This window comes from Ailuropoda melanoleuca, chromosome 3 (assembly GCF_002007445.2).
Source record: "Ailuropoda melanoleuca isolate Jingjing chromosome 3, ASM200744v2, whole genome shotgun sequence".
NCBI lineage: Eukaryota > Metazoa > Chordata > Mammalia > Carnivora > Ursidae > Ailuropoda > Ailuropoda melanoleuca.
The window spans coordinates 6,448,740-6,475,074 of record NC_048220.1 but is presented as its reverse complement, the minus strand read 5'-3'; positions in this window follow the sequence as shown (position 1 = coordinate 6,475,074).

Below are 26,335 nucleotides of genomic sequence, written 5' to 3'. Positions count from 1 at the left end.
ACACTGGTTTTCTCATATAATAATAAGAAATATGAGCCCATCTGGGGGAAGTTTTAAAGAATAGCATAAGCGTTATTGCAAAACATTTTACAGAATGTTAAATTCTCTGAATCTGACAAATAATAATATTCCTGTTTTACTCATGCCTTTTAATTTCAATTAGCTGCTTAAATCACTTTAATTTACATAAATATGTGGTAGGTTCCTGAATACATGGTTTTCTTCAATCCAGAATGACTAATTTGGCTACTTTTTCAATATTAGATTGATATATTTATCATTACTCATGCTTTCAGGACATCACATATGGTTTTCTTTCTAGAGTCTTGTTCTCAGCTTCTTGAATTAGTCTTGTTTCAGTTCACAATGGCCAAGGTACATAGAGTCACTGTCTCCAAAATTGTTGAGATATTGTTTTTCTCTGTCTTTTCCAAAGAGAATATTAACTAGGGAGTTTAGGGTGGCTCCTGGGGCCAGCAGGCCTTCTCTCTATCATATGTCATGAGTTACTTTCAGTCCCTTCTTTTATGTTTACTGATTAGAGATTGAAATGTATTTTTTTAACATATGAATTTTTATCATTTGAAGCATGGCTTAAAGCAGAGGCCTGGACAGCAGGACTCATGACAGAGAGGAGACCGAATTGTTAGGGTAGAATGACAAGGCCAAGTGCTATTTTCTGATGATGGCCTTGAGAAAGTCGCTTTGTGCCTCTCAGTTTTATCTGTAAAATGGGAATAATTTAAACCCATATGGAAGATTAATAGGGTAACAAGTTCAAACCTCTACGTGAAACTGCTCATTGGTATTTGTCTAGCTATGTGGGGCTCAGTTTCTTAGGCATCTTTGCTAGTGATGTGGACCCAGAACGTCCATTAATTAACTCCTTGGGACAGTAAGAAAAACATTTTTCCTCCCCAGAATTTGGTTTCCTGGCCCCAAGGCCCTCTCATTCCTCTGTCATGCTCAGGTATCAATTTAAACTGTAGGAATTCTAAGATTCTGTCTCTCTACTCTCTTTTCTCTCTCTCTCTTTTTTAAGATTTTATATATTTTTGAGAGAGAGAGAATGTGTGAGTGCACAAGGTGGGGGAGAGGCAGAGGGAGAAGCAGACTCCCTGCTGAGTAGGGAGCCCAATGCAGGACTCCATCCCAGGACCCTGGGATCATGTCCTGAGCCGAAGGCAGACCTTAACTGACTGAGCCACCCAGCCGCCCTCTACTCTCTTTTCTTCCCCTGGGTTTTACAATTATGATCTTTTTTTCTCCTATAGCAACTTCAGAATGGCTTTTGCAATATCATTAAATATCACAATTAAAATGATAACCCTCCTTTCTCATGGACACTTTTCCTTGAGGGGAGTCTTTAGATAGAGGGTGATCAAATCCAGGGTAAGGCTTTATTTTTATCAATTTCCGCCTCACTTTGTTCCTGATGTAACAGTGACATCTTGTTCAATCTGCATAAGCGGCTGCGTAGAAGAGGAAATTGCAAAAGGAACAGGAATCTCTATCATGCCTTTCACTAATTTATGCACGTGGGGTTCATTTCCTCCAGCAGAGCCCAGGATTAGAACTGATGGATGCCTCCCCGGGGCCCCAATCCATCATGAGTTGAATGTTCTGCCACATCCTTAAGGAATAGCCCGGTTCTTTGCGAGGCTGCTTTCTCTCTCTATTTTCTTTATTGTTTCCTGCTTACAGGCATTATCTTTCTTCAGTAACCTGGGCTCTACCATGGCCCTGAATAATGGACTCTTTCATTCACGAATGCATTTATCCTTTCTTTAATGTACTCATTAAAAATGCATGGGGGATCTACTCTGTGCTAGACCTTCAGCTAAACACAGAAAATCGGAATAGGAAACGAAATTAGGTCCAGCCCTCAGGTTTTCCAGGCTTGGAGAGGCAGTGGATGGATGAGCCAGGCGATGCTTGTCATGGTTCTGTGTTGGAGGCGCTTGTCTCTCTACTCTTGCTAGTACAGAATAGGAATAGCTGATCTTTCAAAGTTTTCACTGTTCTAAGCGCTTGGTATACATTAACTTATTTCATCCACACAACAATATTATGAGGCAGATACCATCCAATCTACTTCTATGGCTGCGAAAATTAGGCACCAAGTATTGAAGGAACTTGCCCAGGGTCACAGACCCGATGAGTGGTTTATTTGTTTTTTGTTTTTGTTTTTGTTTTTTTTTTTCAAAGGAAAGGGGAGCTGAAAGAAATGAGTCCTCGGTACTGGTATTGGGCGGTGTGTTAGCGATAGATAACACTCTTGTGGTTTGGGCACAAGGGCTGCCTTTAAAAGGTCTAGACATTGGATTTCTACCCTGGTGCTCACGTGGGGAGGAGTCAGGACCCAGCAAAGTGGGCAGAACTTAGATCCAGAGGAGGGGTCATTCCTGCCTTTCCATGGGCCTTGCTCTTTTGGGCTTGGACTCATACATGCCCAGATATTACTCAGGGTGCTCCTGCATGGTGGGGCTGCTGATTGCCTTACCGTAGGAAGAGGGGAGCCTGGGACTGGGGGTGAGGGCCTCTGGGTTCCCAGAAGAGCTGTTCTAAAGAAGAATTATAACAGGCCACAACTGGGTCAGTAATGATGACCGTCATGATCATGATAGCTGCTATTTACTGAGTACTTCTCCAGCAGACAGGAGCATATGCAATGCTGTGAATGTATCAGCACCGACCTCCTAAGCATGCAGCGAGATAGCTTTTATTTGCATTTTATCTGCATTTTACAGGTGAGAATACTGAGGAGCAGAGAGGCTGAATCATTTGCTCAGGATTATACTAGTAAGCAAAGAAGTTGCCCCAAGGAATCGTGGAGAAGGCTTGCAGTCATGCTCCGTCCAGAAGTATTAGGGAAAGGCAGGGGTTAGTGCCAGACTGGCACTGGTAGCCATGGCCCAGGTGTGCCGTGGCGATCGGAAACAGTGTGGACATCTGCTCAAGGGGGGTCTTGAGAGCAGGAGCAGTGAGGTGGGCGGTGGCAGCGCAGCGGGTGGCCCACTTGTGACGATGAAGCTGGACCACAGCAGGGGAGAGACGGCAGTTGTGTTAAGGGTATCCTCATAGCAGATACTGGCTGGGACTGTCTGAGCTAGGAGAGTAAGTGCGAGGTCCTGAAAGAAGACAGGAGGGGGCTACAAGCTCGCAAAAACTGCATACACATCAATGTAATCAATGTATTCCCATTTCCCAGATGTTTATTGAGTACCTCGTATGTGCCTGGTACTGTTCTGGACACTGGGGATTCAGTAGTGGAAGAGAGCACACAACTATTTCTATCTTCACAGACTTTATAGTCAAATAGGGAAGGAATCCAATAAAGAAAGAGAAATAAGTAAAGGCAGACCATGGCATGGTAAGAAGTGATATGTGTCCCCAGACAAAGAAAGAAAGATAAAGCAGGAATAGAGGATAGGAGATGAGTGTGTGTGTGTGTGTGTGTGTGTGTGTGTGTGTGTGTGTTGTGGGTGGGGCTTTAGTTTTAGATTAGAAGTCCAGAGAAGGCCTCACTAAAAATGTGACATTTGCTTCAACTTTAAGATGAAGGAGGTGAGAGAAGAACCACACATCTGGGGAAGAGAATGGTAGGCAGAGAAGGAGCAAGTGCAAAGCCCTGAGGCAGGAGAGCTGCTGCCTGGTTTGAGGAATGGCCAGGAGACCATGGTGGTGGCTGAGGCAGAGTGAACTGAGGGCAGGATAGCAAGAGGGGAAGTCTGAGAAGGAGGGGCAGGAGGCAGAGAACATGAGGTCATGTAGATTACTGTAAGACTCTGTACTTTTGCTCTATGTGATGTAGGAAGTTAATTCAAGACTTTGAGGGAATGTCATTTGACCTACATTTTTAACTGTGTTAGAAATGAGGGGGTCAAGGGAGGAAGCAGGTGGATTACTTAGGTGATAAAATAATCCACTGAGACAAGATGGTGGCTTGGGCCAAGAAGGTAGCATGATGGGTGGTGAGTAGTGGTCAGATTCTGTGTATAATTTGAAGATAAATACAAAAGGTGTTCTGCTGGATTGGATGTAGGGTATGAAATGAAGAGGGGAGTGTAGAACACTTCCTGTGTTTTTGGTCTGGCATTTCAAAGAGTAGAATTGCCATATTCTGTGATGGGGAAGTTTGGGAAGGGCAGGTTGTGCAGTATATAGGATGAGGGGCTCCAACTTGAACGTGGTGAACTTGGGTGGCCCATTACACATCCAAGTGGTGGTGTGTGCTCATGTGTCCCCAAGTTCTGTTGAGACTGGGGATACCTTGAATTGAAGCAAATCGAAGAAAATAAAAAATGTGTTGAAAATTCTTAGAAACGACAGACAATGCAAAGTCTCATGATTTTATGTCACTGATGTTGCTTGCAAGTTCTCGTTAGATAAATTCCTGCTGGGGAAAGCCTTGAGCAGGGTCAGTCCCTCAGCAGAGTGGAGAGCATGGTGTATCTCCAGGAATAAGCTTTTGAGAAGCAATGTCTTGGACTCATAGCTCTAAAAATATCAGTGTTATGTATGTGGATGGTCTTTCCTTTCCTTATGGTACCAGTAACCCTTCTGAACTTGTAACCAGCTACTGTGCTTTAGAGAACTCCCTGGATTTTCACCATTTGAAAGTCCAAGTTCAAACATGGTCTAGTATTCATATTGTCCAGGTTGAGAAGGTCTCTGGGTCAAGACTTCTGATCGACCTGGCTTTACTGCTTACTTTTCTTTCCACCTTTACATGGGTTGTCAACAACTTCTCAAAAGGTGAACTGGATGATTTGGTGCTGTGCTTTTTGTAACATTTTGAGGCTTCTGCGTCTGACTACATTAATGGTAAAGGGATGCAGGACAGAATAAGGCAAAGATTTGGAAATGCCTTACCTAAAACAAGGACCATGTTTCTGACTTGGATCAGATAAATTTACGCTTTGGAAACCTGGAAGAGTTCACGTACTTTCACCCAAAATGGTCACTATTTACTCCATAGCAGAGAGTTATCAATTTCGTGGACTCTTGAGTCAGTTAATTTTGATTTCTTACTGATATTGCTGTGGCTATAGGCAGAGGAATTCTCTTTATATATGACTGAAGAGTTCTAAAATGTTTGCAAGTCAAAAAATATCTCCTAGGGGTGCCTGGGTGACTCAGTCAGTTAAGTGTCTGCCTTCAGCTTAGGTAATGATCCCAGGGTCCTGGGATGGAGCCCTGCCTTGGGCTTCCTGATGAGTGGGTGTCTGCTTCTCCCTCTCCCTCTGTCCCTCCCTCTGCTCATTCTCACTCTCTCTCTCAAATAAATAAATAAAATCTTTAAAAAAAAATCTTCTAGACCTTCTATGAGGCCTGCAATTTTAACCATAAAATGAATTACGCCATTATTTCTGTAAGGTCATTGAACTTCAGTACATGCTTATTTTATTAGATCCGTATCTTGGATATGCTGCTTTATTCGATTCCCTTATCTAGCAAGGTTCTTTGTTACTGACTGTATCTGCAGTAGGTAACTTTTGAGAACAAGAGATTGGTGAGAGCTTTGAAATAGTGAGCCACTCCTTTAAAGTAGAGTGTTGTGTCTGGGCTGTTGGGTCTCCCAGTGAGACTCTGAGCTGTAGGAAGTGACTAGCAACTTCAGAGATCAACATTTAATGGGATGACGTAGAGGAGATGAATGTAGTGGTAGATGAGTTTCATTTGCTTAATGAACTGCTTTAAACCAGCTTTGATCAACACACGTGGTTTGCTTGAGAGTGAAATCAACTCGTATCTTGTCTAGTCTTCTTAGATTATGGCTCCCACTGAAAACCTAGGGAATAGTGGGGTTTGGGGCATTCAAGAGAAAAGCATGGTTTCTGGACTTTGCCATGAATTGCAAAGAGCCACGGGACATCCACAATGCTGTGCTGCCTAGCAGAGAGTTGAGTCTCAGTGCAGACATGCCTGGCCACCTTGAAACGAAGAATGCAGGTGTGGAAGCCATTTATAAAAGCCAACACTAGAGCACTTACAACTATGACAAGACCAAAGGGAAATTTCCCTGGTAGAAATTCCAGGGAGGACATGTCTCTGTTTCACGTTAGCGTTCTGTACCTTGTGTATACTATTTACCACTTTGTGAAAAGGTGCACACAAGGTGAATGGTAATGCTTGTGGCTCAGTCTTGGTGGCAAGCCTGATTTGGTTTTCTTAGGTTTCTCACGGGGAGGAAAAGCACGGGTGAAGAGAAGTTAAGCATCCCAGGGCAATCCGCTAGTGCAAGGGTCAGGGAGAGAACGAGAATGCCTTTGGGTTGGGGTAAACACATACCAGAAGGGGCGAGACCTTCCCAAGATTTAGCTAAATCTTACTATTGGAGCAAATTGATCTTGGAAGAAATCTCTATAATCCTTGCCTACTTGTGCAGTCCGAATTTGAATGGATTTGAATCTTAGCGAGACATTTTCAGGTTACCAGCAGGACAGAAAGTTCCATATTGATTTGTCTGGCAAAAATTTTTGCTACAGAGATATGGCAAGTATTTTAAGAAGAATCTGGATCTGCTCTGTCCACTAGAGTAGCCGCTAGACTCAAGTGTCTATGAACGCTAAATTAAATTCGTGAAAATAAATTCAGGTTCTCAGTCACCCTAGCCAAATTTTAGGTGATCAACAGTCACAGGAGGCTAATGGCTATCGTATTGGACAGCATAGATATGGCACATTTCTAGCCTCACAGAAAGTTCTATTGGTCTGGTGATCTGAATCATGGAAAGCCACAGCTTTTCTGTTTCCTCTAAGGAAAGGACAGACACAGGTGGAAATTATATACCAGGCTCAGGTTAGGTACTTAAACGCACTTCCTGGCTTGGAAGCGGGGAGGTTCTTGGAGTCTTAGCTGCATAACTAAGCAAGTACAAACAGCCTTTTTCTTCCCCCTCTATCTCTGAAAACCTAAGCTAAGAGTAACCTTCGTTCTTTTGAGGGGCGGTTCTGCATGGATTTGTAGGGTTTTGTATATATCCTAGAAGACAGATTTTCAAACTACGGGTCATGACCCATTAGGCTGTAAAATAAATGTAGTGGGTGATCGTGGCATTAAAACAAGAGAAATGGATTATATCAGTATGCTTCATGTGTACTAGCAGTAAATACTTTGTAATATTTTGATTCAGATATGTATATATGTGGGTACACTGGGTCACTGGGTAAAAAAGTGTGTGTTTTACTGAGTTGTGTTTAAAACCTGTTTGAGAGACAGCTCTGCAGTTGACAAAATATGAAACGAACTATCCGAGGCACCTAAAGCAAATGGCAAGCAGGAAATAAATGCTCAGCTCTTTTATTTACACCAAAGCCCACTTATTAGGTCTTACCTGGAAGCCGTTGGTAAGAAGCAAAAGCCAACAGGGCATTTTGCTCCCGTATATCTTTAAGGCAATTCTGTAGTGGTCTGTGGGGGCTGAATAGGTGGGATGGGATAATCCCTGTTCTCTAAGGTCCTTTAATAGCTAATAGTAAGTGCGTTTTGGAAGCAAGTGTCTCGCTGATCTGAAGTAGGTATGTAGTATTTCCAGGTATGGAAATGTACATTTCCATGTAGGTATGTACATTTCAGTACCTCGTTCTCTTTTTGTTTGAAGCAGTTTTAGCTTCAGTTACTTGTCTCGTTTCCATGGATTCTGCTGAGTCAGGTGGTCTGTATGTGTAATTTGTATATATAATTTCACTTGATTGATTTGTCCTGGTGTATCATTAAGCCTTGAGTAAGAGAGGCAGGGAGAGTTCTGTTCTCTGATCCGAAAAGACCTATGATTTTCCCTCCTGGTTCCAAGAAGTGTAACAGAGTGCTTCCCAGGATTGTAAATGGAAAGAATGTTCTTCTTTGTTCTTTGACTTCTGGATTTTCTGCCCAGGGTTGTTTTTTGGGGCCTCATTTGAGAAGAGAATGACTATCACATGTAGTTTGATTGGTCTTGCTGGCTCCAACCCTATGATGGCCAGAGGAAAAGGACGCAGCTGAAGGATAGGTAGACGCACTCTGTATTCGGGAACATTTCCCACCTTAGAGAATTTCTGTGAGGATGTCACACTTAGTGCTGCCAGAGAGTTCTGCTCATTTGGTTATTTGCTTGTTGTCTGACGTCTGTTGATGAGACTCTAAGCTCCATGAGAGCAGGGGCCTTGGTTGTCTTGTTGACTGCCGTCTTCATGCACCTGGGATGTACTTGGACCTCATAGGCACCCAATATAATAATTTCATGCAATGATTCTCCAAGAGTGGTCCCCAAATCGGGCACTTTGGCCTCACTGGGGTTGTGCTAAGGACGCACTTTCTGGGACCCCAACCTGATCGACTACATTGGAAACACTGGAGGTGGGGTCCTGCTGTCTTTGTTTTCACAAGTGACTCTGACGGACACTGATTTTGCCAATCTTGGGTTTAATGAGTCCTTAAAACTAAAGTTGAAGTGAAGGCATTGTGGGGGAGTTTCGTGTGCTCTTTTCACATGTGGGTGTTCTTAGGTTTCTATCTAAGGTCTTACTGAGTGGGTTAAAAAGCAGACACTCAAACTGTATTTTAGAGTAAGCTAGAAACTTACTCTAACTACACTAACTAACCAAACTTTAGCCAGTGAGCTTGTCTCTTGAAACCTTCATCTGTCAGTCTTTTAATTCTTGATTTGAAATGATCTGCCCCTCTCATGGCTGGGGAAAAAAAGAGTACCAAAGGTGCTTATTGATTTTGGAGAGTGCCTGGCTAATGTTGAGCATGGAAACCAACTCGGATACAGAAGGAGATAGGAAATTAAAAAAATTGGAGCTAGCAGTTCTCGTTTTCAAAATCTACCCAAAGTAAATGGTCAGAAATGCCATTACTGCTGCTAAAGTATTTGTCTGAAATATTTTGCTATTATAACCTCTAAATGTCCAACTATAGAATACGTAAGCAGAATTACAATATAGGCTTTGGATTATTATGTAGCCAATAAAATATTCTTAGAGAATTTTAAGTGACCTGAAATGTTTAATATCTAAAAGTAAACTAACAGTTCACAAAACCTCATGTTTTATGGAAAGTGTGTGTTTATAAATAAAACGGTATAGAAAAAAGAAAGGAAATAACATCAGAATACGGATAACTTTCTGGAGTGTGTAAGACTTGATTTCCTTAACTTCTCTTTCAATTTTTGATTTGTTTACAATGAATATACTATATATTTTTCTAATTTAAAATTTTTGTTACAAAATACTAAAGGATTAAGAGAAACGTAGTCATTCTTCTGTGCTAGTCTAACAGCTATGTTCCTATGCTCGTATTTTGTTCTGTTTTTAGTCCATACGTATGCATGTTTTTTTATGATTGTATTGATCAAACACATTTTCTTGTTTTATAAAGGGCCCTGAACATGGGGACTTGAAATTTGTCAGTTCTTAGTGTATTCTTTCTCAAACTGGTATTTTAGGATTGCAAATTTCTTGATGCAATCTGAGCAGTTCCAGAACAGTTAGTGCCTGAAATGTATTTGAAAAAGGAACACATTGCATAGAACATTGTCAGATGAAGAGGTCGGGGGGTATTTCCAGAGTAGAAGAAAAGGAATCTGAATCAGCGAAGCCAACGTTTCCCAAGAAAGATAAGAAGATGAGGATGGTGAATGGGACTAACAGTGGAAGGGCAGAAGGATGGGCAGAGGTCTACAGAGGGTCCTGAAGCCTGACCCACCCTTCCATGAGGGTGGGATTGGGATTCACACCCACAAACACCCAATGCCAGTTCTGTTCAAAAAGCCAAGCAAGTCATGGCCTCTGCTTTTAGGAAACATACTCGATTGTCTATATATATATTTTTAAAGAGTTTATTTTTAAGTAATCTCTATACCCAACATGGGCTCGAACTTACAACCCTGAGATCAAGAATTGCATGCTGAGGCAACCCCCCCTCTTTTTCCCCCCCGAATGAACTATAACTCGGTGGGGGGGAAAGCATTCGAAGCCAGAGTCTAAGTAGTGGAAAAGGAGATTTAGACAATTTCAAATTAACCAGGGCACCTGCCTGGAGTGATAATCACAGGGGAGGTTTTTCTTTGGAATAGCCACTGTCTGAGAACTTGCCCTCCACCTTGGAAAGTATATACAATTCTGACTACCACGCAACATAACAGGTCTAATACTTTGTAGTTTACTGTAAAACAAGCAAAAAACGTGCAAGCCTTCGGTCCATTGGGAATTTTCACTAATTCAGGAAGTCACCTAGACTTTTTCCCTCCCTAGGTTGGTGGGTAGCTACCCTAATAGAAATCATTGATTTGGAATGCCAAATATATTACATACCAAGTCCCTTCTGTATTTAGGCTTATTTCTAAACTTGACTGTTGTACTAGTGTCTCTAGGCAGGCACCCCGGTACCAACCATTCCATTTGTAATCTGTTTGTGATGTTTTTTTCTTTTTTTTTTTTAATTTTATTTTATTATATTGTGTTAATCACCATACAGTACATCCCCAGATTCCGATGTAAAGTTTGATGCTTCATTAGTTGCGTATAACACCCAGTGCACCATGCAATACGTGCCCTCCCTACTACCCATCACCAGGCTATCCCCTTCCCCCACCCCCTCCCCTTATGCTGGTGAGGCTAATTCTCTGTCAGAATCTTCGTGTTCTTTTTTTTTTAATAGCAATTTTTGATTATTTTATATATGATCTTGAGAGTCAACCTGTCCAACTTCAAAACTAGTGAGAACATTGCTGTCTTCACACTTCTGTGTCTTCTCCAAGAATAAAGTGTATCTTTCTATTTATTCCCCATCCTCTGTATTTTCCTTTAGCGTTGCAAAGTTTTCTTTATCTGTAACGGGGATATCTCTCGCAAATTTCACATCCACGTAGTTTATCCTGTTGTATATAAGTGAGCTTTTTGTTATATTTTGTAATTGGTCATTGTTTTTATAGAACAGACTCATTGATAATGATACATGAATATAATAACCAGATACATTACCAGATCCTATTACTGTTTCTCTTAGTTTTTGCTTGATTTTCTTGGGGTTTACAGGTATCAAGTCCTATATTCTAAAATGGTATTCAGCTCCCCCCCCAGTTTTTGTCTTTTATTAAAATATAATTGACATGCAATGCTATATTAGTTTCAGGTGTACTGTGTAGCAATCCGACAATTCTGTACGTGACTCCGTGCTTGCCATGGCAGCTGTAGCCATCATTAGTCACCATCAACATCATTGTATTGTTGGCTATAGTCCCTGTGCTGTACTTTTTGTCTCTGACTTCATCATTCTGTAACTGGAAGCTTGTACCTCTTAATTCCCTTCACCTGCTTCATCCATCCCCCTCTTACCTCCTCTGGCCACCACCAGTTTATTCTTTGTATTTAAGAGTCTGGGTTTTTTTTTTTTTCATTTGTCTTGTTTTTTTAGAGTCCACATATAAGTGAAATCCTATGATATCTTTCTCTGTCGGACTTAGCATACTATTCTCTAGGTCTATCCATGTTGTCACAAATAAGATCTCAGTCTTTTTTATGGCTGAGTAATATTCCTCTCTCTCTCTCTCTCTCTCTCTCTCTCTCTCTCTCTCTCTCTCTCTCTCTCTCTGTGTGTGTGTGTGTGTGTGTGTGTGTGTGAGAGAGAGAGAGAGAGAGAGAGAATGTGAATGAATACTACACTTTCTTTTTCCCCCCAACTATTGATGGACACTGTGGTTGCTTCCCTATCTTGGTTCTTGTATGTAATGCTACAATAAACATAGGGGTGCATGTAACTTTTTGAATTAATGTTTTTGTTTTCTTTAAGTAAATACCCAGTAGTGAAATTATTGGATTCTATGGTATTTGTATTTTTACTTTTTAGAGAAACATCGAGATTTGTTTTCCACAGAGCTGCACTGATTTACATTCCCACCAACAGTGCATGAGGGTTCTCTTTTCTCCACATCCTCGCAGACGCTGTTATTTCTCAATTTTTACATCTTTTATTTCTCTTGGCTAATTTAATCGAGTACATCCACCGGCGTTAAATACCTGTTTCTTTTTTTAAGTAATGGCTACAATGGAAATGTTTCTAATTGTTAGGATGATTGCAAAAATGAATATGGGTGTGATACTACATTCCCAAAAGCTCTTTTAAGTTTTTTATATACGTTAACTTAACATTCAGAATGGCTGGCATTTGACTTGAGATTATGTATTTTATCATGCAGTCGAGTTTCCATGTACTTATATTTTGTTTAAAATTATTATTCATCATCTCCAGATTTTGAAAATGCAATGCCATTTTAGCATCTGTATAGCTGATAATACAGCGTGCTTTTCTTTTGACATGTTGATAGAGTGAATTATATTAATACATCTTAATAGCAAATCATCTTGGCATGGTTAGTGATACGTCATTCTTTCAGTGTGATTCTGGCTTCTTTTTGCTTCTATCTTTATATAGGATTTTTTTTGCATTAATATTCATGAATCAGATTAGACTAACGTTTTGTTGTTGGGTTTTTTTTTTCTATATTAGATTTCTGTATCCATATCATGCAGGCTTTTGAAAAAACTTGACAGTTCATATTCTCTTCATCTGTGTTGGAAAATTTTTAACAATTGAGTTTGTTCCTTGAAGGTTTTAGAACTCACCTGTGAGATGATTGGCACATTGCTTACTGTGAAGTGTTTTTTTGTTTGTTTTTGGATCACATTTTCCTACTGATTTTCATTTCTAGTGTCAGTTTTAGTAATGGATATTTTCCTCCCCATTTCTTTTTTGTTTTCATTTTTATTTGCATAGTAGAGGCTTTGAGAAAGCCTTTTCAAAGTTTTTCTCTGCTCTTTACCTCCCCACAAGCCCAAGGTTCTAAATAAAGTTGTGTAGGGGCTTATTTATTCTATTTGCCTTCCCCCTTTCAAACCAATTTTACCCTTAGAGGTAACCTTGAAGTTCTGCTTGCTTGCTTTTGTTAGCACGCTTCTTTAAAAAGTATTTGCAATTTTGCTGCAACATGGATAGCACTGGAGGAGATAATGCTAAGTGAAATAAGTCAAGCAGAGAAAGACAATTATCATATGGTTTCTCTCATCTATGGAACATAAGAACTAGGATGATCGGTAGGGGAAGAAAGGGATAAAGAAAGGGGGGGTAATCAGAAGGGGGAATGAAACATGAGAGACTATGGACTATGAGAAACAAACTGAAGACTTCAGAGGGGAGGGGGTGGGGGAATGGGATAGGCCGGTGATGGGTAGTAAGGAGGGCACGTATTGCATGGTGCACTGGGTGTTATACGCAACTAATGAATCATCGAACTTTACATCAGAAAAAAAAAAGAGCATATGAAATAACATTGTAAAATTAAAGAAGTATTTTATTCCCTAAAAAAAAAAAAGTATTTGTAAAACACTGACTTGGTTCTTTTCAAGGATTTCGGACCTCTAAAATTGGTTTGTTTCTAGATGAAAAAGATAGTAGAAAAGTGAGGTAAGGTGATCAGCCTCACCGCATTGCAGGGGAGAGTTTGGAAGGAATGAGAGCATTTAGCAGTGAAATGGAATTATTCTTAATGACATACCACTGTTCTTGGAAGTAGAGGCTTTTAGGGTGGAGTGGTGAGTTGATCCCTCTCTGCCAGTGGACTTTCACAGACCTTAAAAGAACACATAGTATTCTTGATTCCATGTTGATCTTGAATGATTTTCACTCTGATTTTCCCCTTTATCTCTTTATCCCGTTGAAATCAATAGGATTTGGTGGAGGGCGGGAGAAGGAAGAGGAATGGTGAGATTCTCACTTGTTTTTGTTCTGGGCAACTGGATGGATGTAAGAGCCAGCATTAAGCAGCATAAGAAAACATGAGAAGAAATAGATTCAGTTGGAAAGGCAAGGAGTCTTGTTCTGGATATGTAGTGCTTGAAAAGCCTCTGAGACATCAAGGGTGAGATTCCCAATCTGTATTTTGACACCTGAAGACTTTTTTTTTTAATAATATTTTTTATTATATTATGTTTGTCACCATACAGTACATCCCTGGTTTTTGATGTAAAGTTCCATGATTCATTAGTTGTGTATAACACCCAGTGCACCATGCAATACGTGCCCTCCTTACTACCCATCATCAGCCTATCCCATTCCCCCACCCCCACCCCCGAAGCCCTCAGTTTGTTTCTCAGAGTCCATAGTCTCTCATGCTTCATTCCCCCTTCTGATTACCCCCCCTTCTATATCCCTTTCTTCCCCTACCGATCTTCCTACTTCTTATGTTCCATAGATGAGTGCAACCATATGATAATTGTCTTTCTCTGCCTGATACCTGAAGACTTAAGGCAGAAGTTTGCATGGAAATATTTGACACTTTTCAGATTCTTTTAATTTCACACATCATTACGGTAATTGCTCTGGTTTTCCTTGCTTGTAGTCTTGATGGTCTAGGATCTTATTAAGATCCTTCAAAGTCCTTAACAGTGTCTGGCAGGGTTTTTGATACTTTGCTCTCCTGGCTCTCTCCTTAGACACTTAACTTCCACAACATGACCCTAGGGCCGGCCCAACTGAACTAGTTTATTCTCTGAGCACTTTATCTCATGACTCAAATGAACGGCATGCATTTGCTCTTGTAAATCGCCCCTCTGCTTGGAGGACAACATCCTACAAACTGAACAATCCTACTTACCATTTCTTCCAGACCAACCTAAATGTTGGCTCCTCTGTGAAATGCTCCACACCGCCCCTTGTAGGGTTTAGTTCCTTTCTCTGTGGGCTCACAGTGTGTTCACTGATGACCCCAAAATAGTCTGCTTTCCCATCAGACCTAGTAAAGAACAGACTCTTGATAGCACAGATTCACTTCTATGACCCTAGTAGTACATGGGTTGGTTCTGGCATGTAATGAGCTCTCTGGCTTGTTGGTTCAAGGAGTGGGTGACCTTTGACGATAAATAGTGAAAATTGTAGGTTGAATGATCAGTGCAGCTGAATGCTGAAACAAGTGGCTAAAATGATTTGGGCCATAATGGGCGTACTCAGTGCTGGCACCCAGAAAACAGCCAGATGCACCCATCTGCTGGGATAAGGTAAGCCTTAAACTAATCAGACCACAGCAGCCATTCTGAATCCATCTGCTCCCTTGTCCCTGCACTCTATGCTCCGATTCTCTCCACTGAATTTAAACTCTCACCACATCTGAGACCACAATCCCACCTCCAACCCCCTCCCAGGGTGGGGGGGGGGCTTGAAGTTGCTCTTAATCCCACTTAATTAGAATCTTTTCATTTCTTGACTGGCCTTGTAGTATCTTACAATATTTGTTCTCAACTCCATTTTCTTTGTCTGAGGCAGGAACTCCTGCCCCTCCCAAACCTGAGGAACCCACCTGCCGAATGAGTAACGAGATCCCTGGTGAGATCAGGTCTGGTCTACTGTGAGGGGGAAATTGACGTGAACAACCCTTTAAATGATTGTGTTTTATTTCAATTCCCATTTTTATCATAATCAGCCTGAGATATACACAAAGCTAAAATACAGATAGTGATTTTAAGATTTTGAGGTAATAATCCGTTGGTTTGGCTATGTCAAGGAGAAACATTTATTTTCTGTAAGAGGGTAATTGAGGACCTATCATTTACCGATGGTGTGGTTCCAGAAGGTTCTGAGATCATGGCAATTGCCCAGGCAGCATCAGCCTCTGTTGGTCCTGTTGTGAACTCTTTGGAGAGTGTCCTGAGGGTAAGGCTTGGAAACAAATTCAAGACCTGTTGCTGTGTAATGAGTCCCAAGAGGCTCTTGGCTTCCCTAGTATTTAACAGCATATGAGTAATGTTAATGGCCATAATTACTAATGGCTCAACAAGGAAAATCAAAAGCCCCTGTAAAGAGCAAGGGAATGACTGTACTTTGCACAGCGAGTGTCATATGAGAGGATGGGAGGCCCAATTATGGCTGAAAGCTCTGTGTGAAGAGTTTAAGAGTTTCTCAAATGGTTTTGTTGGGTCTTATTTCATGGCATAAATGTCTTTCCTCTTTTCCTTTGTGCTTTGATTTTGCCATTAAGTATAAAGGAAAACCACTGAGTGGGAGTAATAAGCTAACATTTACTGCACATTTATGCTATGAAGACACTGTATGGATTAACTTGATGTCTAAAGGTTATTGTGACATTATTACCTCCATTTCATAGACAAATACACTGAGTCACAGAGAGGATTAATGACTTGTGTATTTGATGCTGTCAGTAGGTGACAGAGCCCCAAACTCTAGAACCTGAGCTTGGTGCTGTTCTCACACTGTAGCTTGAATCCATGTTTGCTGCTGGGCTGCCAGGTCCCAAATGGGAGGTGACCAGAAATAAGCTCTTGTGCTGAACTTTGCTTAGAAAAACAAGCCATGGTGACAGGGAAGGGGAGGCGGGTGATGGAAATCCATGTCTTTGGCTGCTGGGGGAAGAATGAAGAGAGAGCTGAGGGTGGCAGGAACCTGGAGTGAATATCTCACCAGTGCCTTGTATCAAGAAGCACCACAAGATAAGCAGTGACTGCAGATTGTTTCGGCGTCAGGAAGGGATAAGAAAGCCAGACCAGCTGGAAGGCAAGGGAAGGAATGAGAGAGGGGTAAAGAACACATTGCTCAATTGAATGGTAAAGAAACGAGTCAAGGCTGTGGCTTCCTGGTACCATTTTTGATTGAATCCAAGGAGACTGAGAGAAATCCCAGCAGATGAGGCTGGCAGGAGCCCCTGTGGTGACCTTATAGCAACAAGGTTGACTTGACCCCACAGGTGGGAGGGAGACACCAAGAAAGAAGAACTTAGAAGAGATTTTCACATATTTAGTTACAAAGTTTCTATTTCTTTGGTTTCTAAAGTCAGTCTTGCAAAGGTGTTTTGAAGTAGAATCATAGTCCTGTACTTCTTTCTCTACAAGAACTTTTCAATATTCTTCACTTTGGGGGCTCTAATTTCTTCTCATGTCAAGATCCTGCGGTTTTACAACTACAGGTTGGCACTAGATACGTGGGGACTTATCTAGGTCATGTTTTATGATTAATGTATTCTACCCTCAGGACCTTAATAGCTTCTTTTCACTTAGAACCAGATTTCTTTTTTTTTTTTTTTTTTACTTTTAATGACCTTTTAACCTATTTTCATATAAAGTAAGACTTCTCCTCTGGGAATGGCAATTCCTTAATAGACTTAGGCATTAAACCTCTTTATAGAGAAAAAATATTTTTTGTGGGGGCTTGGGGAGAACATCTTACACAAAGTTTCCGCGTGTTTGGAAAAATGTGTAGCTTGGCCCATTTTCAAGTAATGAGAACTCTAAATAGAACCATACTGTTAAAAAAAAAAAAACTTAGTGGTTAAAAAAATTAGCTCGCTCAGATTTAAAAAAAAAGTAAATGGAAATAAAAATAGGAACGCAAATGAGTCCCAGATTTAGCAAAGATGACAGCCCTCTTTAATGTTGCCACCCTAAGCCACCCTTTGCAAACTCTTTTCTGTTATATGTTTTTAATGGAAAGCAGCTGCCTTGGAAGGCATTGTTTACAATGGATCTCTGTCATAGCTCTGCATTGTAGCTATAAATAATGTCAACTTGTTCTCCTATCCAGCCGCCTGGATGCTGATGCCACTCTTCCATACCAGATGAGATTATATTATTCTTCCCAAAACATATTCATTATCCTCTTGTGCTGTCCCCATCCCTGAGGATAATGATGACCCTTTGTAACACCATTCATCACCGCCTGTAATTGTCTGCAGCTGAGGCTGTTGGCCCTTGGGTCCTCTCCCACCTAACTTCTCTATTGCCCAGTGATACCATGTCTGCTCTGCCTTCTTTTTGATCTCTTCCTTCAAAATGTCTTCATCTTTTTTGGTATGGACCTGTGGTTGTAAAAGCAAAGCAAATGCAAGGTATGTTTATATTAGCATCTAACCTAGTCACGTAGTTGGGCACTTTGACCCAGTAAGGGATGAGTTGCAAATGGAGAGGCTACAAAGGATCTTGAAAGGTGAGTAGAAGGTCGGCAGTAGAAGTCTGTGGTAGACTTCAAGTATGCTTTCTGGGAGAAGCTAGAGTGAATGGAGACCAGTCACTCAAGTGACATTAGCTTGTGTCCATTCTCCCCAGTAAGCAGGGGAGAGTTGAGGGGGAGGGCATTCTGGAGCCTCCATGTAATTGTGTTTATTTTTTCTGGGCAAGAGGGGACTTCATTTTGTTAAATTCTTGGGTTATGAATCACATAGGTATAACATAAAGGATAAATGCATAGCAACATATTCAAAAAGCATTTATCAGTGGAACTGAGTTTGAAGAATACTTGAACAAAAGAAGGCAGGTGGACTTGAATTGGTAGGGAAACGAAGCTCAAACAGGTCTAAGAGAAGATAGTCCCTATAGAGGCAAATTTGGAAGTTCTTTAAAATTAGCTTGGTATTAGGTACAGAAGGTGGTCCTCAGAGAATTGGTTTTGGAATCAGCAGGTGACCTAGCCTCCCCCTACAACCTTGGCCAGTGGGAGGAGTGCGGGGCTCTCTGACCCAGAAGAATAGTCACTTGTACAGCACACATCTTCCCCACAACTGGAGAAAGGCTGTGATAAAAACACAAGTGATGTCCACAAATAGTTAATGGGGATTCAAAGCGAAAGAAAGGCCAGCAACCCAGATCTCCAGATGTTTGAAAAACACACACCACCAATTCAATGGAAGACCCAATATCTGAGGTTATGGTAGATTTTTAAAACCGTGTATCTGTTGTCTTTTATGAGATGAGAGGGTATCATATTTACAAAGGAAGAACAGTTCTATATTACAGTAAAATCCTTAGAGACCTTGGCACTCAGAAATAAGACAACCAACATTGAAAATCTAAAGCTCTGTTAACCTGAACCATAAAAAAAGGAGAACCATGTGTGCACCAAGATAAAGATCAGAAACACTGAGATGATTTTCCCCAGAACCAGCACAAAAAGGGTACAGAAGCAAAAAGTATGGAAGAAAGGTGAAACCAAAAGACCTGCATGCTACAGAGGCTATCAGGTAGGAGCTCACAGGAAGGAAAATGACAGATGGTAATTCCTTAAAAGTATAGGAGGTAATTTCCACAACTTAGAGGGGGAGACCCTGAGTTTGAATGAATACAAAGAGGCCTGGCAGAATGGAAAAGATAGAAAACCTCTCTGGACACAGCAGAGAGAACTTGGAAAGCACCATGCATAAATGGACATTTCCAAAGAGAGAATACTCTCTCCCACCACATACGTGTGTATATATATGTTATATAACATATAACATGTTCTGGGCAACATGAAAAAGAACTGGATTAACAATATAGTTCTCAATGGCAACATTAGATACAGGAAGGCAAATAATTTGAACCCAGACTTAGGTGTAATCAAAGTTTAATTCGATGTGTGAGGGCAAATTATCTTTTTTTTTAATAAAAGATAAATTTCACCACCCACAAACCCTAGTGAGAGAAGAACCAGCAAGTATTCCAACAAAAAGAAAAATATGCCTAACAAGAAAACCATGAATTATAAGAAATCAGAGTGAAGAATAGAAATTACAGATCCAGTTATACCTAAATAATCATTCATTAATAGAAAAGAATCTCCATTATCTTTTTGTGAAATTAGAAGAGAATGAAAGGAAGTATGAGCTAAAGTTTCTTGCTCAATGTGATAATGTGATGTTAACTAATTGATGTAAAGGAAAATAAGTAAATATCAGTATACAAATATATGTTTAAATTCCTGACCATTAGAATAGGGGGTCAATCCCAACTAGATGACTTTAAATACAAAGGAGGAAAAGAAACAAGAAAACCCAGTAAATAGAAAAATAAGGTGACTCGCATAAGTCCAAACATACCAGTTATCTTGTTAAATGTGAACAGATTAAATTCTGTTCTGAGAACAGAAATTGAGATTGGATTTAAAAAATCAAGCTCGGAATATTTTAGGAAATTTCTAAAACAAAATGAAACCAGAAGGTTGGAAATCAAGTCATGAAAAGAGACACCCAACTTACGCCTTTAAGCGGAGATGGTGTAAAGGAAAATAACAAGCAAAAATGGAATTCAGGGGAAGCACTGCAAGGGACATACTAATCCAATAAATCAGCCTGAAAACTTGACCGGTGAATAGTTATAAACCTAGTAGCATGGATTTATGCTGTGTGTGGTGGAACATTAAAAAGCGAGTAGGGAGAGATGGACATAGTCATAATCAGGGCGGCAGACTTCTTACAAAAAAATCTCAGCAAAAACCTTGCTCAGAAATGGAAAGATTGAGTAGACGAAATGAGTTACAGTATGGAAGAATGCAATATACAAATTTCACCGAGTGATTACATGTACAAATTTGTAATCTACAGAGTTTTCTCACATACACCTTACATTACAGAAAAACTGGGGAAAAAATTCAAAACTAAAACGAGAAGGTATCCGTGACCTAGAATGAGAGAATTCTGATGACAAATAGAGAAAGTCTAAAAAAGTGAAAGGAATAAATTTTTAAAAGAACTATAATGATATAAGCATAAATTAGTTAAAAAAAAAAAAGTATAGACTATATTAAAGTGTAAGACTTTTTCCCTTTAACTGGACTATAGAAAATTTCTGAACTAGATTAGAAATATGACAAAGAACCAAAATTTTTTCAAGAGTGAAAAAGGAAGTAGAATTTATAGATTTTAGGAGATTTAAAAGAACAGGTATACCGTTTTATAATAAACTTGAGAATCTAGAAGAAATGAATTAAACTGAGTCAAAAAACAATCTAAATAGAGCAGGAAGCATAAAAGGGAAAACAGAATAAAAAGAAAAAAAAAACTCCCTCCAAAAGATGATCCTTGTGCTATGAATTAAAAAACAAAAAACAGGGGCGCCTGGGTGGCACAGCGGTTAAGCGTCTGCCTTCGGCTCAGGGCGTGATCCCGGCGTTCTGGGATCAAGCTCCACGTCAGGCTCCTCTGCTGGAAGCCTGCTTCTTCCTCTCCCACTCCCCCTGCTTGTGTTCCCTCTCTCGCTGGCTGTCTCTCTCTCTGTCGAATAAATAAATAAAAAATCTTTAAAAAAAAAAAAACCCCAAAAAATGAGGGAAGTCTAATAATCATTGGTAATTATAACTGGATTTGTCTTATGAAAAGAGAAGTAAAAATGTTCTTTTTTTCCCCTGTATTTTTGCTAAGAATTCTTGAGAAAAAGTGAAATGGGCTTTTTTTAAAAGTCCTTTCCAGAAAGCTCTTGAAGTTCTTACAGAATTTGACAATGAAATTGTTTCTTACTTAACTCCAAAAAAATAAAAAACAAACAACTAAATCATCACAAAACAATCAGGAGGGAAAAAAACACCCTTTCTTTCTTCTGTAATATTTGAATCTGGAAGAGAAGAAGCAAAGACTAAAGTAGTGACAATCATATGAAAAAGACACCCTATTATCGGGAGTCACACACAAAAAAATGGAAATAGAGGGTTTCTAACTTTCTTTTTCACCTACATCACAGAATGGAGCACATATGATACCATTTAATGAATGAATGAATTTTTTAGTGTGCTCAGTTGATGAAAACAGCGTTGGAACCCTAAAGAGTGCTGGTGATGGAAGATGGTCCTCCAAGCACAAGTGATGAAGTGTTGGGGAAGTTACATTAAGTTTGGCACACGTCATTAAACAGTGTCTGATAGGGGCAGATGTTCGATTTTTCACACTGACAAGGTGGTTCAGGAGATTCTCTTGTACCATAATGTGATGTCATGGCATAATTTTCCATGGAAGCAAAACAAGCCATCCATCTTCAATGTGGCAGTGGGTATCTGTTTGTCAAGTCTCCTGGTAATTTCAATGTTCCTGTCTTCACTGGAAACTAAAGATAAATCTGAGGGTCCTAAATACCCCTTGGATACATTTGTTAACGATCTTGTACAGATACAGTGGTGGAGGTGGGTAGCACCTTTGAATATCTAATAATGTTATAAGTGGTATTCTTTAAGGCTAATTTTTTTAAGGTTACCATTATATCCTTTTATACCCCTTCATTCTGCCTCCTTGCCATGTCCTGGAAGTCATGGGAGAGTCGCCAAAGTATGAGTGTGGTCAATTCCATTGAGGCACGGCTCCCTGAAAGTTCTCTTCTTCATCCTTATTTTCAATTCACAGGTTGGGTCCTCTAGTCCGCTATTTGGGGTAGTGATGTTCATCATCCTATCAGTTCCTCAGTTTTATGTCACTATCTTAAAAAGTAGACAGAGATCTGAGGCCAGGGTGGATGTGTAAATTTTTTTTACAATAATTTTTTTATTACGTTATGTTAGTCACCATATGGTACATCACTAGATTTTGATGTAAAGTTCCATGATTCATTACTTGTGTATAACACCCAGTGCACCATGCAATACGTGCCCTCCTTAATACCCATCACTGGCCTATCCCAGTCCCCCACTCCTTCCCCTCTCAAGCCCTCAGTTTGTTTCCCAGAGTCCATAGTCTCTCATGGTTCATTCCCCCTTCTGTTTACCCCCGCTTCATTCTTCCCTTCCTTCTCCTGCAGATCTTCCTACTTATGTTTCATAAATGAGTGAAACCATAGATGTGTAAATTAACTCTACCAATTTCTAAGGAAGAAAGAAGTGATAGACAACAAGAAGAACAAAACTGCACCAACCGTGCAGGGACCATGCAAACCTTGAATTAAGTAGGAAGTGGAAAAATAAATGCAGAACCCCAGCATGTTGTCTCCCATGTACCCCATGGCAAGCCTTTGGGGACTGCATGGGCATTTCAGCTAAAAATTCAACTAAAAATTGCATGGGGGACCTAAAACAAGGAGGTGGCAGTGAGGAGAATAACCAATCAAAAACCACCAACAGAAAGCAAAAGATTGTGAAAACACAGGGAAGTCTAGCAGTAGGCCAGAGCACTGACTACAGGAGAAAGGACCTCAAGGGACAAGGAACTTGCATAGACAGTATTTCAGAGGTGTTATACCCAAGCAAAGAAGAGGCTTAAAGCAATGGAGAGCCATACTTGAATAGTGTCTAGTGCAGAGGGGAAAAAATAGAAAAGTTTAGATGGAAGAGAATCAAAATATCAAAGGACACATACCCTCTCTGCTATCTCCCATTTCCCTTTTTTTTTTTTTAAGATTTTATTTATTTATTCGACAGAGAGACAGCCAGCGAGAGAGGGAACACAAGCAGNCAAAATATCAAAGGACACATACCCTCTCTGCTATCTCCCATTTCCCTTTTTTTTTTTTAAAGATTTTATTTATTTATTTGACAGAGATAGAGACAGACTGCGAGAGAGGGAACACAAGCAGGGGGAGTGGGAGAGGAAGAAGCAGGCTCATAGCAGAGGAGCCTGATGTGGGGCTCGATCCCATAACGCCGGGATCACGCCCTGAGCCGAAGGCAGACGCTTAACCGCTGTGCCACCCAGGCGCCCCAAGAAGACTGAACCCAGAGAGCGCCCTGACACACTTGTCATTTGGCAAGAGTCGAGGAAGGGGAGAGCACCGCGGCTTTCGCCCAGCCGAGCGTGGCCACAGCCTGGAGGTGCCACCCTGCAGGCTCCCCCATTTCCCTTTTAAAAAACCCAAACACATGGTAAGGAAATCACTTCTTACTACGCTGATAGAACTAGAAATCTCACAACCCAAACTGTTGGCTCTGTCCACAGAAATGCAGAAGCATAGTTTCCACCTCTTTCTTTTTAACCATGCTGCTGCAAAATGAAACAAAATTAGAATGATCTAACTATTGAACTGAAACAACTCGTCCTCCCTCAAAGCAACAGCAATACAGAATGAAGCAGAAGTGCAACAGCTCCGACTAACCTAAACAGCCTCAAACAAGCATTTGGGCTTCTTGGAGAGCACTTTGAATCCTAAGTCCAGGAGCTACAAATATTAATGGACAAAAAACTTGAGAAAATGAAACAACTTGATCTCAGGGAAGAAATGGAAGAAGTTACAATTGCATCAGAAATGTAGACTAACTTATAAGTTGTCCAAAGAAGTATAGATGAAAAACACAGTCAAGCACATTGAAGTAAACTAATAACTAAGAGAATGAAAATGAGGTAAAAGAAGAAATAAGAAAGAGCCAGCAATAAGATGACTGATTTGGAAGATAGCTAAAGAAGGAATAACATGTATATAATTGGAATCCCAAAGAACAAAAGCAGAACAGAATTAATATTTGCAACTGTCAAAAAAACTTTCTGGTTGCACAAGACTTGAATATACCTATTGAAAGGACTCACTGGCACCATTTCAATTTTCCCCTAATCATCAACTCAAGGTCATTGTCCTATAAAGTTACTAAACAAAGATAAAGAATCTTGAGGACCATGAGGGGAAAACGAAATAACTTATAAGGAAAAATAGGCAGACTGACACACGACCTCTCGAAAACAACAGAATGCAAGGCAACATGGAGGAGGCTTTTTCAGAAACTCCAAAGAAAGTGTAACCCCCAAATTTCCTTCCACTCAAGCTGCCCTTTAAGTATGGGAAAGGAGGGAAAAATAAAAGGAGATGAAAACAGAGAGGGAGACAAACCATAAGAGACTAACTCTAGGAGACAAACTGAGAGTTGCTGGAGGGGAGGAGGGTGAGGGGACGGGGTAACTGGGGGATGAGCATTAAGGAGGGCACGTGATGTGATGAGCACCGGGTGTTATAGACAACTGATGATTCACTGACCTCTACCTCTGAAACTAAGGATACACTATATGTTAATACACTGAATTTAAATAAAATTTTAAAAAAAGTATCTTGGCTATAGAGAAACAGTTTTAAACACAGAAGAGCCCAGGGAATTCCATATCCATAAGCCCTTTCTGAAGAATATACTGGAAAATGAACTCCATTCAACTGAGAGATGACCAGGGAAACTTTAGCAGAAGGATTAGGGACAACATTTAATAATTGTAGACGGATCATAGGGTAGCTACCCTATGACCCAGCCATTGCACTACTGGGTATTTACCCCAAAGATACAGATGTAGTGAAGAGAAGGGCCATATGCAACCCAATGTTCATAGCTGCATTGTCCACAATAGCTAAATCATGGAAGGAACTGAGATGCCCTTCAACAGATGACTGGATTAAGAAGTTGTGGTCCATATATACAATGGAATATTACTCAGCTATCAGAAAGAACGAGTTCTCAACATTTGCTGCAACATGGACGGCACTGGAGGAGATAATGCTAAGTGAAATAAGTCAAGCAGAGAAAGACAATTATCATATGATTTCTCTCATCTATGGAACATAAGAACTAGGATGATCGGTAGGGGAAGAAAGGGATAAAGAAAAGGGGGGTAATCAGAAGGGGGAATGAAACATGAGAGACTATGGACTATGAGAAACAAACTGAAGACTTCAGAGGGGAGGGGGTGGGGGAATGGGATAGACTGGTGATGGGTAGTAAGGAGGGCACGTATTGCATGGTGCACTGGGTGTTATACGCAACTAATGAGTCATGGAACTTTACATCAGAAACCAGGGATGTACTGTATGGTGACTAACATAATAAACATTTAAAAAATTGTAGATGGAGGACAGGAACAGAGAGGAGAGGACATGATACTATAGAAACCCTAAAGACTCCATCAAAAATACTGTTTAGACTAACAGATGAATTCAGTAAAGTTGCAGGATGCAGAATCAGTATACAAGAATCTGTTGCAATTTCTTTACATTAGTAACAAAGTATCAGAAAGAGCAGTTAAGAAAACAATGCTATCAAAAATAATAAAATACCTAGGGATAAATTTAACCAAGGAGGCGAACTACTTGTATATCTAAAACAAGACATTAATGAGAGAAATTGAAAACACAAATAAGTGGAAGGTATTCTTTGCTCATGAATTGGAAAAATTAATATTACTAAATATTACTACTATCTAAAGCATTATACAAACTCAATGCAATCCCTATCAAAATTTCAAAGATAATTTTTGCGTAAATAGAACAAACAATCCTAAAACTTTGAAACCATGGAAGACCCCAAGTAGTCAGAAGAATATTGAGAAAGAAGAAAAAAAGCTGGAGGCTTCCTTTGCCCTGATTTCAAATTATATTACAAAGCTGTAGTAATTAAAACAGTATGGTGTTGGCATAAAAACAGCTGTATAGATCAGTGGAACACAAGAGAGAGTCCAGAATAAATCCACACATAAAGGGTCAATTAATTTAAGACAAAGGAACCAAGTATATGCAGTAGGGAAAGCACGGTCCCTTCATTACATGGTACTGACACAGTCGGACAGCTACATGCAAGAGGATGAAACAGAACCACTCTTACACCACACTCAGAAATTAACTCAAAATTGATTAAAGATCTACATGTGAGACCTGAAACC